Here is a 15,817-nt window from a genome sequence, read left to right as displayed (position 1 = left end):
TGTTACTAATGGGTGATGGTGGCTTCCAAAGCCAGATCAATTCGGAAACAACTGATATGAACTTCCACTGCTGAAAGTGTAAAGGTGTTTTGGTTGAACTAATCAGTGAAAAACAGCTTGTGGCGCACACACAAACTTACTTTCTACAGCTCCTGCTCAAAATGAAATTATCCAGTATAAGTTAATAGTGAACTTTGCACGGACAGGTATTATGCAAGACTTGCACATTCCACTGAATAGTCTAGACCAGTGGTTCTCGAACTTTTTGGCTGAAGTACCCCTTTCTCTTATTTCGAATTCCAACTACCCCCTTTGTCTGATGACAACATTTTGCTCAGAATACTATGAAAAAAAAATACTATGGAGCATAACGATGAAATGAATGAGTGATAACACACATTTTAAAGAATCTCATTTTGTAAATAAGTGGAATGAAACATATTTAGTGCCTTCTGAATAGAATCATTTATAGTTTTTATCATTTTTAGGCAGTGGTGGCCAAGTGGTTACAGAAGTGGGCTTGTAACCGGAGGGTTGCAAGTTCATATTTACTGGGGGCCATCACTGTGGGACCTTGAGCAAGTCCCCTAGACCTAATTCGTTCCATGACTCTCTTGAAAAAGAGATTATTAATCTCAATGAGACTTTCCTGGTTAAATAAAGGTTAAAAATAAATAATAATAAAAAATTTAAAAATCCCTACTCATCTCCCACCTGGTGTGGAATCAAGACTGACCGTTGTATTTTTAGTTCATGTTCTAATTAAGATATTTTCCAATGTCGTTATTATGATTATCAGTTTTAACTAAAAATAAACATAAAAGCCAATATTTGAAAGCTTCCATTTGTTAATTTCCCATTTTCTCTCTCTCAAGTACCCCCTGTAATGCCATCACATACCCCTAGTGGTACATGTACCCCCATTTGAGAAACACTGGTCTAGACCTCGTTTGCCAGGCTGGGGCTTTTCCAAAGTTTAACTTTTTTCTACAACTGTTGCCATGAAGGTAATACATTCACCAGCATTTGTTTATTTGTTTGTCTGTTAACAGGATTACTTCAAAGTACTACATTTTAACAAAAGATAGACCTTAACCATAGAAGATTCTACTACTACATTTCGGAGGGAATCCGGATCAGATTCAAAAGTTAAAAAAAATCCCCATCTCTCATCACCGGTAAAAATTTCTAAATTTATGTCTCGGTTTGTATTTGACAGATCTTTTTGAAATTTGACTTGTTTATGTCGGGTTCATTCCTCAATAACTTGACAAGAGATTCATCCACCATTATCTGTCTAAGAGAATATTTGGAACCTGATGGAGGTTAATTGCACTCACCGATTGCACTTTTTTCTTCTCTTTTTTTTTTTTTTTAAATACATTTGGTTTATAAATCTTTGTTGTCTTCAGCTTTAGTGCAAAGCATGTTTGTTTAGCTGGATCCAGTTCAGGACACTGACTCAGCCACTGCACAACTTCCCACGTCTTTGCTTTCTTTTATGCTTAGAAAAGAATTATTCCTTTTTCTGCACCACCGTTCTATCAGTTAGAAAGTATTTGTTGAATATATGAGTTGTTTTTGTGAGTAGGATTTTTACGTTGCCTGAGGCAAAGTGCTGAGTTGACAGAAAGGATGGATCAGATTTTGAGTTTTATTTTTTAGCTCTATACATATCGCAGAACCGGATGTTTTTGACCTGATTTAGGATCATTGGTTACAGTGATGCAGGTTTTTACCTGAGTAGATTTTTTAACAAGACATCTGGCAGACCTGTAAACCAGGAAAATGTAAGATTTGGATCAAGGGGAAATCTGGTACATAGGCACATAGGGGGAGATAAACTTTGACTTTAACAGTTTCCTCTTTTAAAAACCTTCACCTTTACATCTTATAAATCATCAATGTAAACACCAACTCTCCTCCTATCCTTATCTATAAACATCCACTGTGGTTTTCATTCACGCAAAAAAATAAAACATTCATTTTCTGATTATTTATACCCTAAAACATGAGTGTTGAAGTCATTTTGGTTTAGGGGCTGATTATGATGCAATTAGATCTCAATTGGGCCGCAAATTTTAGGTGTTATTGTGCCCTAGTTTGCATTCTCACTTAAAACAGCAAAGGCAAGGCAAGGCAAGGCAAATTTATTTGTATAGCGCATTTCATACTCAAGGCAACTCAATGTGCTTTACTGTTTAAAATCAATAAGAACATTTAAAATCATCAGTAAAATCAATTAAAATCATCAGTAAAATCATCATGACATCAACAACATGACTAAAAATCTCCCTCTCAATCATATGCAGTAGAGAAAAAAAGTGCCTTTAACTTTGATTTAAAATGTTCACATTGGATGCTGACTTCAGCTCTGCTGGCAGTTTGTTCCACTTCTTTGCAGCATAACAACTAAAAGCAGCATCACCATGTTTACTGTGAGCTCTGGGCTCCACTATCTGACCTGTGTCCATAGATCTGAGAGACCTGCTGGGTTCATACCTGACTAACATGTCACTGATGTATTCTGGACCAAACCCATTCACAGATTTATACACCAGCAGCAGAACTTTAAAGTCTATTCTGAGGTTGACTGGGAGCCAGTGTAAAGACTTTAAAACTGGAGTAATGTGTTCTGACCTCTTTGTTCTGGTTAAGACCAGAGCTGCAGCGTTCTGAACCAGCTGTAGCTGTTTGATGCTCTTTTGGGGGATTCCTGTCAGAAGACCATTACAATTGTCCAGTCTGCTGGATATAAAAGCATGGACCAGTTTCTCCTGATCTTTCTGAGCCATTAAACCTTTCACTCTGGAGATGTTCTTTAGGTGGTAGAAGGCTGTTTTTGTGATAGATTTGATCTGACTGCTGAATGTAAGATCTGAGTCAATCAGAACACCAAGGTTTTTGACTTGGTCTTTAGCTTTTAAAGATCGAGACTCAAAGCATCAACAATATCCAAGCATTATATGACAGATATCAGAGCTGTATCTCCTCTTTGTGACCAATTTTTGTGTAAATTAGAGGAATTTTGTGTGGATTGTAGGTAAGAAATTGTAGGGTCTTAAAAAAATTTAGGATTCAGAGTGTCAATTTTGCCTTAAAAGTGGCAGAAATGCCGTTAACGAAATCACGGACAAAATCACGGAATCAACCAATGAAAACGGTTAAACGCAGAAATGGACAGAATCGACATGAAACGCCGTCACCGTGAGGCAAGGAACATTCTTTTAATGGAGAAATGTTTCCAGGGAGTGCTTATTAGGTGCACCGCCCTCTCCCCTCCTGTCCTGGCTGCATTAAACACTGCCTAAACCACCCCAAACACCGTCTAAACTACCAAAAATCTACGCAAATCATCACTGACTCCTAAATACAGAGCCACCAGTGCCCGTTTAACTTTGCTGTGCCTGTAAAGTTCTGTCTGTTTCTCTTGTAGTGCAGCGGCACTCCGTGAAAACGTGATCAGCTTTTATCAGTTTCACCTGCTCAGTGCGTTTGATCAACATCTAATCAGAGCTGCAGAAGATCTGTGGGAAAAGTTGTTCTGTTATTTTGGACGAGACGAGTCTTAAACATCGTAGGTTAATGATAACTTCTGATACTGTCAAATATTCTGGCCCCTAGTGGTGAAATTAGTGATGTATCCCTGAGTGGAAATTGGGTAATCACAATGATCCATGTCACTACAACTTATATCTACCTTTTAATTGTATCTTACTTTATTTTTGACATACATTTTTGTTTAATTATAGGTTTTTTAATTATTAGTACTTATTTTGTTTACTCACAGGAGTTAAAAACTAATATTTTCTGAAAAAAAAAAAAAAGATTATTATTTCTAAAAAAAACAAAAAAACAATTTGGGTAAAAATAAAACGAAATTTAAAAAAAAAAAAACGGATTTTATAGGGCCCAAGGGGAGGAGTTGGGTAATGTATTTCAAATGGGCATTAGCAAATGTGGTTAAATAAGCAAAAATAGCCATTAAATATGGTGAAAATAGGTTAAAAGTGACAATAATGGCACATATACGACATTAGGTGGGAAAAGTGGTGGAAAAATTTTAGAAGTGCCGAAAATGTCTTGAAAGTGAAAAACAAATGGGTAGAAAAGGCATTGAAATTTGATTAGGAAGTAGCAGAAATGGGAGTAATGTAGCAAACATGCATTGAAAAGGGAAAAAATATGGCAAGAAGCAGTGATGAAAATAGGTTACAATATTGCAAGTTTGGTGTAGTTGCAGAAAAAGGGTAAAAATAAGCAAAAATGGGCTAGAATTGTTAAAAAAAAATATTTCTAGTTTCTTGAAGGCATCTGGCAACCCCCTACCAGAGTCTCAAGGCCACAAATGGGGTCCTGACCCCAAGGTTGGAACCCCCTGCATGGACATGCAATTGATGCAAAAAGTTAAAAAAAAGCCAATTTTAGCACAGCATTGGTACAGTTGTCTGGTAGGGTTTAGGTGATAGTCTTACAGTATATACATAAGATGGCAATTAATAGATTGATAATCAAGCAAATAACAGAAGGATGAAATGTGCATTAATTTTAGCAATAATTGCAAAAGCTGTGATAGGAAAACATTCACTTATTCCACTCCAGCAGCTGTGTGCATACTTTGCACAGGCATTCAGTGTGCAGCACTGGATTAATACATGCAAACACATTTCCCAGAACTTCAACACATCATTTGCAATTAGCTGCACAGAAAAATGAAAATTTAATGGCAAATACTCTGTGCGTAGGTGAGCAAATGTACCATAATCAGCCTATAGTCTACCAGGTGAAATAATAACATGAGGGTGACCGTGCAGTGTTTGGAAATATCTGTGGTTATTTTTAGATTTATCCATATAACAGGATGACGTTATATTTATAGTGTGCAGTGGATTAAAGGACACGCAGACAGACTAAAGTCGGTGCACATCAACCTGTAGCACGCACGCATTCATTAATAAAGCTGTGCGATGTGATCCTCGCGCTCAATAACACAAACTGACATTGAATAATTAATAACAAATGGACACAAATGTGTGGAGGTGACAGCACACCGGGGCTAGTTCCCTCTTTCCCCCGGCACAGGTGACCTGCATCCCCGGGCAGCTGTCCCGCAAACCCATCGGTGTGAGTGTGTGTGTAATAATAACGGTTCATCGTCTCAGACTCACCCGCGTTGAAGAGCTTCAAAATCGGTCCTCACACGCCAACTTCACCGGCTGTCTGGAGTGAAAACACGCCACATTACGGAGCAGACACTGTGTAGTGGCCCGATACGTTTCATAAACGAATAAATCTGCGTTTCTGTTACGTTCTGAACCGTAACGGGAGAGAACGAGTTGCAGCTTCTCCGTCTGTCAGTCAAACCGAGCCGGCTGTGCGCTCCGCTCCGCCGCCATCTTGGCTGTGATGATAATAGCGCGCACACACGCACGGGCGCGCGCAAACCCACTTACACTTACGTGCAAAACACGCACGCGCAACCATTTATTACACTTTCCTTTTAAAAATTATATTTACAATTAGCTATAGGTCCAAAACTAAAAAGATCGAAATACACAAGATACTTTAAGCACATTTATTTATATAGTGCATTTTATAATAGGCAATTCACTGTGCTTTACATAATTAAAAAGTGCAACAGAAATCATTTAACATTTTAAAAATCAATAAGAACGTTAAAATCATCAGTAAAAAACATTAAATCAACAATATATTATGATTAAAAATCTCCCTCTCTGTCATACACAGTAGATAAAAAGTATGGAAGCCCATTCCCGTCAATAAATAAATTTAAAATAAATAAATAAAAACCTAGGACACTAAAATATGGGCTCATATTCTAATAAATATAATAATTAATATAGTATAGAACCAACCATATAATGAAATCCTACCGACTCTATTTTTTTTTTTTCTTTCTTGATTTTAGTTAAAAATATAATGTTTAGCAGATCTTAGGTTCCCAAATAAATCCATATCTATTAAAGTTTGTTTTTTTTAAGTGGTGTGACAATTTTGTTCTGGATCGTGACTCTGTGAGTCACTGCAGCCACTGAAATTAAAAGCACTTGAAGAAATGCAATATAATATAGAACACATACTTGGAGAATGTTAACTTTTTGTGCTTCTTGCTGTGACGCAGAAATGCAAATTCATCATTATCACAATGAAAATATTATATTTGTGGGTATGAACAAAAAATACATTGTAGGTGGATTTCAGCTGTTGTTTAGTTTGTGATGACTTAAACTATCACCTCTGATGTAGTCAGTGTGTTATCATACTGAACTTGTGTCACTGCTGCCCTCTGCTGTCTCTCACACACACACACACACACACACACACACACACACACGCACACACACACACACACACACACACACACACGCACGCACACACGCACACACGCACACACACACACACACACACACACACACACACACACACACACACACACACACACACACACACACACACAAAATTCGTTTAACTTGGCAAGAAATCCTTTAAAAACGTGATACAAATGTAATAATATTGAATTTAAGTGTCATACATAAAATCAAATAAGTGTCAAATCTGTATTGAACTAAAAAGTGCTTCTAACTGCAGGAGTCTGGGACCAAAAAGTTTTGAAATCATAATCTGCATATATAATATTCTAAAAAATATTTTATTAATTATTAAAATACATAGGTAATATATACTTTATGTATTTGTACTTTTTATTTTATAATTTAGTCCAGCGATTCTCAACTGGTGGGTCGGGACCCAAAAGTGGGTCGCAGACAGCTGGTCAAAAATAAATAAATACTTAATGTCTCTAATGTTGAACTTGTCTTTTATTTTGAAAGAAACTTTTCTTTTGACAGGCATGCTGTAAAATGCATGTTGCACAGGAAAATATATAGATTTACATTTTAAAAATGATTACATGTGTGTTTTCAGCAGCTATTTTTGAAAAACTAAATTTGGTAGGTTTCTAAACAAAAAGAAAAAAAAAAGTAGGTTGCGATTTAATGACCGTGGCAAAATGTGGGTCCCAGGATGAGACAGGGTGAGAACCCCTGGTCTAGTCTTTGCAGTAAACTTTATCATAATATTTTACAATTTAAAAATTTAAAGTTTAAATTAATTTTAAGTTTTAGGGGGAAACCCTGTAAAATATGCAACAGTAAAATAAAAATAAACACTAACACAGTGACTGTTGTGCAGAAATGCAGTTAAGAATGTCTGAGTGTTGTCAAGATGTCTCAAGATGTGACATTGTTCATTTCATTTTACAAAATTTGTGTTTGAGTGACCGCATTTTAATTTTTAAAGATATGTTAAACATTTTAATTCAGAAAATGTATATACTTCATGATCAAAATAAAAAATGTTAAAATTCACTCATTTTACAAATTCCAATGCAAATATTTATATCACATTTTTTTGATTCCTTGGGGTTGTGACCTGCGACCTTTCTGTTTAGAGTTTGCATGTTCTTCTCATGCTTGGGAGACGAACCCCAGTCCAAAAACATATTTAATGATATTTCAGCCCTCGATAACCCTTTAATGTGTTTTTTTTCTCTCAATTTAAGATTTATTTATGTTTATAGGTGTTTATGAAGTTTTTTTGGATTGTTTACAAGCTTTATGTACTTTTTCAGTGCCCATTAAGATGTTTTGAAGAAGTAAGTGAATATCTAACACTTGTGGAATTTGTTTACACTTCATTTTAATTGCTAAACTATTAAATTAAGTTTGAAAATATGAATCAGAAACCTGGTTCCTGTTGCTATGAGAAGTCATGCAGCTGCGTGGATGACAGATGGGTGATAACAGCCTGCAGCATACATCAGTGAAAGGTTTTAGTGGTGATTAACAGCTTGTGGCCTGTGATCATAAACATGCTGAAGACTGCAGTGTTTCACTTGGCTCGACAGCTCTTCAGGTACCAGCCAAAGACTTACTGTTTGTCTCCACGCCAGGACGTTATCAGAATAATTTACAGCTCTCTGCTAATCTACATGACCAACTAAAAGGGCTTCGTTGCGATAAAAAGCAGCAACAGAAACATCTGTGAGTAATGTGATGTTTAAAAACGGATGAATATTTCATGGCTGACAGAGAACACTGAGACTATGTTGTTCCTTTGCACAATCACCGGGTTTTACTGATCATTATTAGATTTTTAGGCTTTGATGTGGGATAAATGTGATTAAAAGTCTTTTGATAATGTATTTTCCCTATATGCACACATCACTGATATGTAAGTCTTAAGAGAAAATCCTGGGATTTTGAGCAATGTCTGTTAGGTCTGGTATATTATATTATATCATATTATATTTAAAGATGGTTCTTCCTGTTCTAAAAAAGATTCCTTCTTTCACATCTCTCTCAAGCCATACCCCCATGATAGCCTTAAGCGAACTACACACACAACAATAATAAGGCTGTTTTTATCCCAACTTTTCCCCCTCCAACCAAGTCAGCAAACACCAGATGTTTTTATATTCTATAAGATTGTCCTGTGGAAAAAAAGATTATCCTGTGGTCTGAGGTGTGTTGAGAGCAAATTTTTCTGGTCTGACATTCGTTAATATTAAACAATTTGAATATTGGCGGTTGTCGGACCTGACCACAACTCCTCATGTACGTTGGGGAAAGCTGACGACTCCCGACTGCGTGATTTGTCACGTGGAATGGAATGTAGCCAATCAAGAAGCAATCTGACTAACACCCAATTTCCACCAGATGTGTAACTGCTCCGTGTCTGCTGCAGGAGAGCAACAAAGCTGATAGGTTTCCATTAAAGTCATTCTGCCGATTTCCATCACATGCATAACTGCTCCAGCAAAGCTGCATAACTGCTTCAGCATGCAGGAGCCCTGCTCAACAGATTGTTGCCGGATGCCGGAGCTGTGCTACATAAATTCAGCAAAGACAAGCCCATGCGGGACAGGAAGATACAGATTAAAACACCCAATTTATTTTCAAAATAAAATACTCGAATCATATTTCCAGACCCGCTTGCTCCTTTTCAGGGTGGCGGGGGTCTGCTGGTGCCTATATCCAGCTTTCTTCAGGCTCTAGGCGAGGCTACACCCTGCACAGGGCGGCAGTGGATCGTATTTCACATAAATATTGATCTTATCATGGTTGAATCACAATAATCTCCATTGTGTTTTTTTCTCTATCTGATAATTGAACATGATAGCTTGTACTCCCTGCTTTAAAGGGTCCATGTTACGCTAAACCGACTTTTCTGTGCTTTAAACATCATGAAGTGCTATTAGGGCTTCATACACATGCTCAAAGGGTTTTTTCATTGATTCCCTCAATCATTAGTTAGAGGGTGATTTGCTCCTTTCTTACTGCAGGGCGAGCCCAAACACCTCGCTCCAATTTGATGACGCGTTCCCACTTTGATGACGAATTTGAGCTGGAGAAGCCGCGCCTCCAGGAAGCTCTCTGCCATGATTGACATGTAAACAGACACGCCCACGAAGGTGAGCATTTCAGCATCCTTCGCACAGTGCTATGTATGTATTTTCTACAGTCTATGTATGTACCGGCGAACGCCACGCCCTCACGCTCTGTCTCGTGTTTAAGCAGCATGAGCTCAGCTACGGAGTGGTTGGGAGGAGGGCGGGGCATCCTCTGGCCCTACGTCACCGTGTGGGGAGGAGGAAGTCAGTGTCCCGTCTATAGACACGCCCACTCATTAATATGAATAAGTAGGCCGCAATTCAGCCCGTTTGTGTAGAGTTCCTCAGAAAGTGACTTTTCAGAGGCTAAAACTCTGGAAAACAGGCGATTTTGGGAAACCTCAAATATTATGTTTTTTGGGTTCATAGAACAAATGGAGATGGGTGAAAAATAGCATGACATGGGACCTTTAATGCACTGACCGTTGTGTTTTAATCAAACCTCTGTGGGCCACAAAGACTGTATTGTTGGAGTCCAATGAGCATCTTACTGTGTTTAGCAGTATCGGTAGTCCCAAACTCTTCTTCTGCAAAACAAGCCACACACACACATGCACAAACACACACATGCACACACAGACACACACACAGACAGAGAAGGTTACTGGAATTTCTCCTCTCTGCTATTGATTTTCAGAGAAGTTTGCAAATGTTTACACGACGAGCAAGAGACATACAAGCTTTTCCAAATGATCCGCTCCTCTACCCTCCTCTTCCTCCTCCTCATCCTGCTCCTGCTGCTCTTAGCATTAGAGGTCGGTAGACAGGCAGGATGTGATCCTGATGATAAACTGCAGACAGACGGAAAGCCTGTCAAACCTGGTCAGTTTATCACTGTCAAACATCACGGAGAGAAATATTACTGTGTTTTTTTAAAATGTTTGAGTTTCAATTACCCCAAATAAACCAAAAGTCTCATTAAAAATGTTCATATAATGGCTATGATGTCATGCTTGGTATAATTAGGTTCAAACTTAATCAATATCTTTGGCTAAGTGTTAGAACACCACTCAGGAAACCACAGACCTACTGTTTCTTCTGATGCAGGTTGGATAATGTATGATAATTATAAAAGACTACCTCTCCATAATGGGAACACTTATGTTCAGGACACACTGAGCAAGTAGATGCAAATTTAATGGTTAATGTGGATTCTGGGAGGAGAAATTATGTTGTTTATCTTCAAACTGATGTCAGATGCATTTTTGAAGTTGTCCTATAAAGCAGTGATTCTCAAAGGTTTTTGTCTGAAGTATGCCCTTTGTCTAAGTTTTGAATCCAAGTACCCCCCTTATGTCTGACTAACACATTTTGCTCAGAATTCTGTGAAAAAACAACTATAGATCATAATGATGGAATGATTGAGAGATAACACACATTTTAAAGAACCTCATTATGTAAACACGTAAAATGAAACAGTATTTTGTGCCTCCTGAATGGATTTATTTCTATAATTTTTATCATTTACGGTCAACTCATGCCTGGTGTGGAACCAAGACTGACCGCCATGTATTTTCAGTTCATGTTCTAATCAAGATCATTTCTATCATAATTTTGTGTGTTTTTGGTGTCATTTTGTGTATTTTGTTTTTTAGTCTGTTTAGTATATTTTTTTCTTATTTTGTGTGTTTGAAGTCATTTTTGTGTGTTCTTGGTACTATTTCAATTATTCTCTCTAAATATGTGTTTTTGGTGTTGTGTGGTTGTTTCTTATGTTGTATGTTTGTCATTTTCTTGTTATTTTCTTATTGCTTTGTTATCATTTTGTGTGTTGCTGGTAATTTTTAGTATGATTAAAATAAATAATAAATAAACATAAAGCCTCTCTCTCTCTCTATCTCTCACCCCCTGTAGTGCCGTCGCGTACCCCCATTTGAGAAACACTGCTGTAAAGAACAGATAAGTCTTTTCAATAGTCTAAATTATTATCAGGATTTAAAAGATTAAAAAAAAAAAATATATATATATATATATATATATATATATATATATATATATATAAATATATATATATATAGAGTATATATATTCACTGATATGTTCAGTGGGTTAAATTGGTACAAAAGATGGATTATGGCACATTTGCTCTTGTAAGAGAATAGGTGTTGAGAAAAAAGGATTTCAACACCACAGATAGTAATTATTGACCAAGGAGACCTCAACCTTTGACCTCTGGCCTTAAGAAGAAGAATAATGTCCTCCCTGGATCAATAAATGTCACTTTGTGAATTTACTATTAGATAATTACTATTAGATAAATGAGGTATTTACAGGGAAGAGGAGGGTGTAAGAAATTGTCCTAATGGTTTCCAAACTTTTTTTGGATTGTGACCCACATTTCTATAAAAAGAAATTTTCTTTCTAGAATTAGTTTTTGATCATGTTTTTTTGTAATGTGTTACAAATGCAGAGTAACCAGGATTAGTGACATGTTGCACCAGCAGATAGTTTTACACTGCATTTTATTTTAACTAGATTTAAAAAGTAAAAGTACAAAATACAGTTTTTTAAGATTTTATGCTTTGTTGTTATTTGAAAAAAGAATAATTATTTAAAGATTTTTAAAAAAAATACATTTTTAATCAGTCATTTTTCAGGCAACCCCACATGGGGTCACAATCCCAAGGTTGAAAAACACTGAATTAAACTGTATATTGAAAATACTTTTCATGTTGTCGTTTATGACTTTATAATTTATACATTGTACATTGTCGTGTTTTTGTGTTTGTAAATGTTTTGGGCAGAGAGAACATGCCTTAAATACAGTATAGCTATTGTCACTATTTTTAGTTTACAAATTTACCACTGCTGTATATGCGTTCACCTGTTTCTATGGGAATAAAAGGAAGTCTTTAATCCTCAGTGCATTCATATCAGCAGTGGATCCTTGGGGTCTTGTTATTGAATGACTCACTTTTCACACCCTTTAAAAATGGCTTCCTGTGTGGTTTTATCAAAGACTGAAGATCTCACGTCTCGCTGCAAAGACCTGCAGGATGGAAGAGAGAAAACCATTATCTACCAAATAAACCTAACCTATCACTGGAGAAATATGAACGTGTGTGCACTTACTGTATGTAAGTATGTACTATGTACATACACTCCATATCCTCACAGTGATTAGGTCTGTTTTTCAGTGAGGTGGGCGACTAGCCTGTCTAAGGTTACGCTCTTTCTGACAAGACGGTGAGGGGAAAAAACCTCCCGGGCTCCACCTTCCTTGCGGGAAGAGGAGCAGCTAGAGGCAGAAATAAATCTCCCCAGAGGAAAGTGGATACAGCGGCTCACATGTCCACAGCAGATGAATATCCAGGCTTGTCTGCATCCTAATGGCCTCAAAGCTCTGTGCATATGATACACGCAAACATCTCAATTTATGAAGGCAAATAAAGGAAGTGGTATGGCAGTAAAGCTGAGAGATAAACAACTTTAAAGTGTATTTTGAAAACCTTTAACTTGAAAACAGAAATATCTTCAAGCTTCCTCATAGCAAAGGAAATCAATTGTTCTGTTTACAGCATCAAGTCCGATCATTGGGACTTTTTATGACACAATGTTAAAGAACATTTTAAAACAGTGGTTCCCAATCACATTGCTGCACAACAGTAGCAGTCAGTGGACCATTTGTATAGACAGCAAAGAAAGAATATAGTTTAAAATTTCATTTTTATTATGTTTTTAGTTTTAAGAGAACCTGTACTAGAAGCACATTTTTTTTTTTACGTTAGAATACAATCCATGGGGAGAGGTGGACTGGCCATCTGGCATACCAGGCATCGTCCCAGTGGGCTGTTGACCCGAAGTGGGCCAGTCCGGTCCGCTACGTTTTTGTTTTTTGTTACAAGGGAGTGGAGGCAGACATTGGTAACAGGTGGCCAAAAATGGTCCAGAAGTAACAAAAATGTGGCAATAAAAGAGTGTTAAGTGACTAAAATGGGCCAAAAGCAGTCACGAGTGGCCCAAATATGTGCAAATAAACAGGAACCAGGTAATATGAAATGGCAAAGGGCAGCTTAAATGGGCAAAATGCTGCGAACAACAGTGAAAAAGGGCAAAAATGTGGAACAAAAAGAGAAAAAAAGTAGGGAAAAAATGGAAACAAGTGGTATCTATTGGCCAAAAGAAATTAAAGAAAGGACAAACATTGGATGAAAGAGTCAAAAAGGGGGTATTTATTGGCAATAGGTAGTTAGAGTCTGAAAAAAAAAGTGTTAGAACTGTTTGAAAAGAGGCAAAAATGGGACAAAGGAAGTTGCGAAATGGCCAAAGGAAATGGGTAAAAAGTTTCCCTCTTTGTTGGTTTTCTGGGGGAATAATAATTCAAATGAAGACATGTTGAGAATTACTGACTAAATCACAGCTTCTACATGGTGCCACGGATAATGCAGTATGCTGGTCTGGACACAAAATGACAGGGCTGATTTTTTTCCCAGTCCACCCATGGCCGGATGTGATATAGATATCATAGAAGAGTCGATACGACACGCCCGTTTGAGCTGCGTGCCTACGGCAAGGCTAAGCTAGTCGTGTAAAAGTGAAAATTCAAGGATGCCTGTACATTGTGTAGCATACGGTTGTACAGTAAGTACGTACAGTTGAAACAGGAAACTGGGAATAACCTTTCATAAGCTTCCATTTTTTTATATTTAAATAAAATGTTCTGTATTATTAGCACATATTTTGACTTTGTCAATTAAGTAAACTGCATGAAAATCAGTTAAGAAATGAGTATGTTGTGATTTATTTTATGTAGATGCATAGCCTTTAATGGGAACGTTGCCCTAACCAAGATGGACGCCACCTATGGGGAACATATCTGGTCTTCTAGAAGATATCTATGGGATGTGACACCAAGTCTATGATTCCTGTGCAGGGTTTCACACTTGATTTCTTGGTGACAGATGTCGAGCTGTGCAACACGAGTCAGTAAGAGAAAAAGTGGTGGACTTACTGGAGGACGAGTCTGGGAGGATTTTGAAGTGATAGAAAGAGTGCCTGTTGACAGTAATGCAATGTCATGCTGTTACCTCAAACTAGGGGTGTGCATTGCAATGATTTACAATTTGCATTATATTGCATACAATATATCCCGATATACAGTAATCTGATACGCATACCAATTTATCACGCTATCAATATTTACAAATTTTCCATTTACAAGTATACAAAAAGGTATGAAAATACAATGTATTTAAATTTTGTAAAACTTAAAAAAACAAGTAAATGGTAACTAACTTTAATTCAAGTACAAATATAAAAAACAAGTGGTATATTTATCAAACTGTCAAATTACATTTTTCTACAACAGATTCTGATTCTGTTATATTCTAAAAGTTCTTCAAAAAAAAATAAATATAACCACATACATTTATCAAAGTGAGGTAGTTTAACAAGGTCTGATGTGGTTCACTGACACCTTGTGACTGGGCGCTTACGTGCTATGCATATGTTAGCGCAATTAAATGTTTTTTTTTTCATAAAATGCATGATTTAAAAAATCCCAATAGATTTTTTTTTTTGGATTGATACAATAATCGTGTGGTGAAATATCGTGATATATTGCCGAATCGACTTTTTTTTTACATCCTAACTACAAATGTCTGAGGTGAGCAAAATGTTTTTTCTCATCCTGGCTGTTCTACAGGGATTATTAAAGAGAGTTACATGACTAAACCTCTAGTCTGCACTACAGGCATCCTTTAAGGGTTAACTTTAGCTTTTTCCAGAATATTTATGACATTGTCTCAAAGAGTCGATGCTGCTTTAGTATCTGTCTTCAATTATGAAGAGTAATCCCTGAAGTCAGATCGGGTTGAATAGTATCGGTTCTTGTGTCAGAGGTCTGGTTCTGCAGACATGAGAATAATAGCTGACACACAGTATTTGGGAAAGTGAGATGTACAGAGAGAAAGTGAGAAGTTATGGCCGAGCAGCTTCTCGAGACTGATAAATGAAAAGATCACAGAGCAGCGGAGCCAGAGACTCTGCTGATTCAATTTACTATCGCTGTAACACGCACACACGCACGCACGCACACGGAAAATGGTATATTCCTCACTATCCTCCTGTAATGCAGCATCAGTGCTTTCACTACATTTCTATACTAAGCAAAAGCACACATTGGCATTAAAATAGTTTTCTTTTTCAAGCATCGATTCCTGTTTTTATCAAAAATCAATAAAACCTATGCATATCTGATGTACAAAAAAAGATTGTTAGTTAATTAAAATTAAAAAGAGAGAAAGATGGTGTATGTGCAATATAAAAATAAACATTAAAATATTGGAAATATCTGATGATGTTGTCATTAAATTGAGTCAAACAGGTCAATGTTCAATATTGAGA

General features: G+C 36.9%; 1 protein-coding gene across 13 annotated transcripts in view; it reads right to left on the bottom strand.

The window, feature by feature from the left end:
• The window catches only part of LOC114480571 (C-myc promoter-binding protein-like), a 105,325-nt gene that overhangs the window by 79,199 nt on the left and 10,309 nt on the right, over nucleotides 1-15,817 (bottom strand). For 9 of the 13 annotated variants that reach the window (XM_028474877.1, XM_028474827.1, XM_028474885.1 and 6 more), the window contains 3 exons: nucleotides 12,387-12,815; nucleotides 10,150-10,263; nucleotides 9,964-9,999 (listed from right to left, as the gene is read on the bottom strand). The gene's annotated coding sequence lies outside the window, so the exon portion shown is untranslated. Of the gene's footprint in view, nucleotides 1-5,168; nucleotides 5,403-9,963; nucleotides 10,000-10,149; nucleotides 10,264-12,296; nucleotides 14,284-15,817 lie in introns of those variants that run through there. The other 4 variants (XM_028474837.1, XM_028474845.1, XM_028474871.1 and 1 more) reach the window with 4 other exon arrangements.

This window comes from Gouania willdenowi, chromosome 3 (genome assembly GCF_900634775.1).
Source record: "Gouania willdenowi chromosome 3, fGouWil2.1, whole genome shotgun sequence".
In the NCBI taxonomy this organism is placed as follows: Eukaryota; Metazoa; Chordata; class Actinopteri; order Blenniiformes; family Gobiesocidae; genus Gouania; species Gouania willdenowi.
This window is presented reverse-complemented; position numbering and strand designations above follow the sequence as displayed.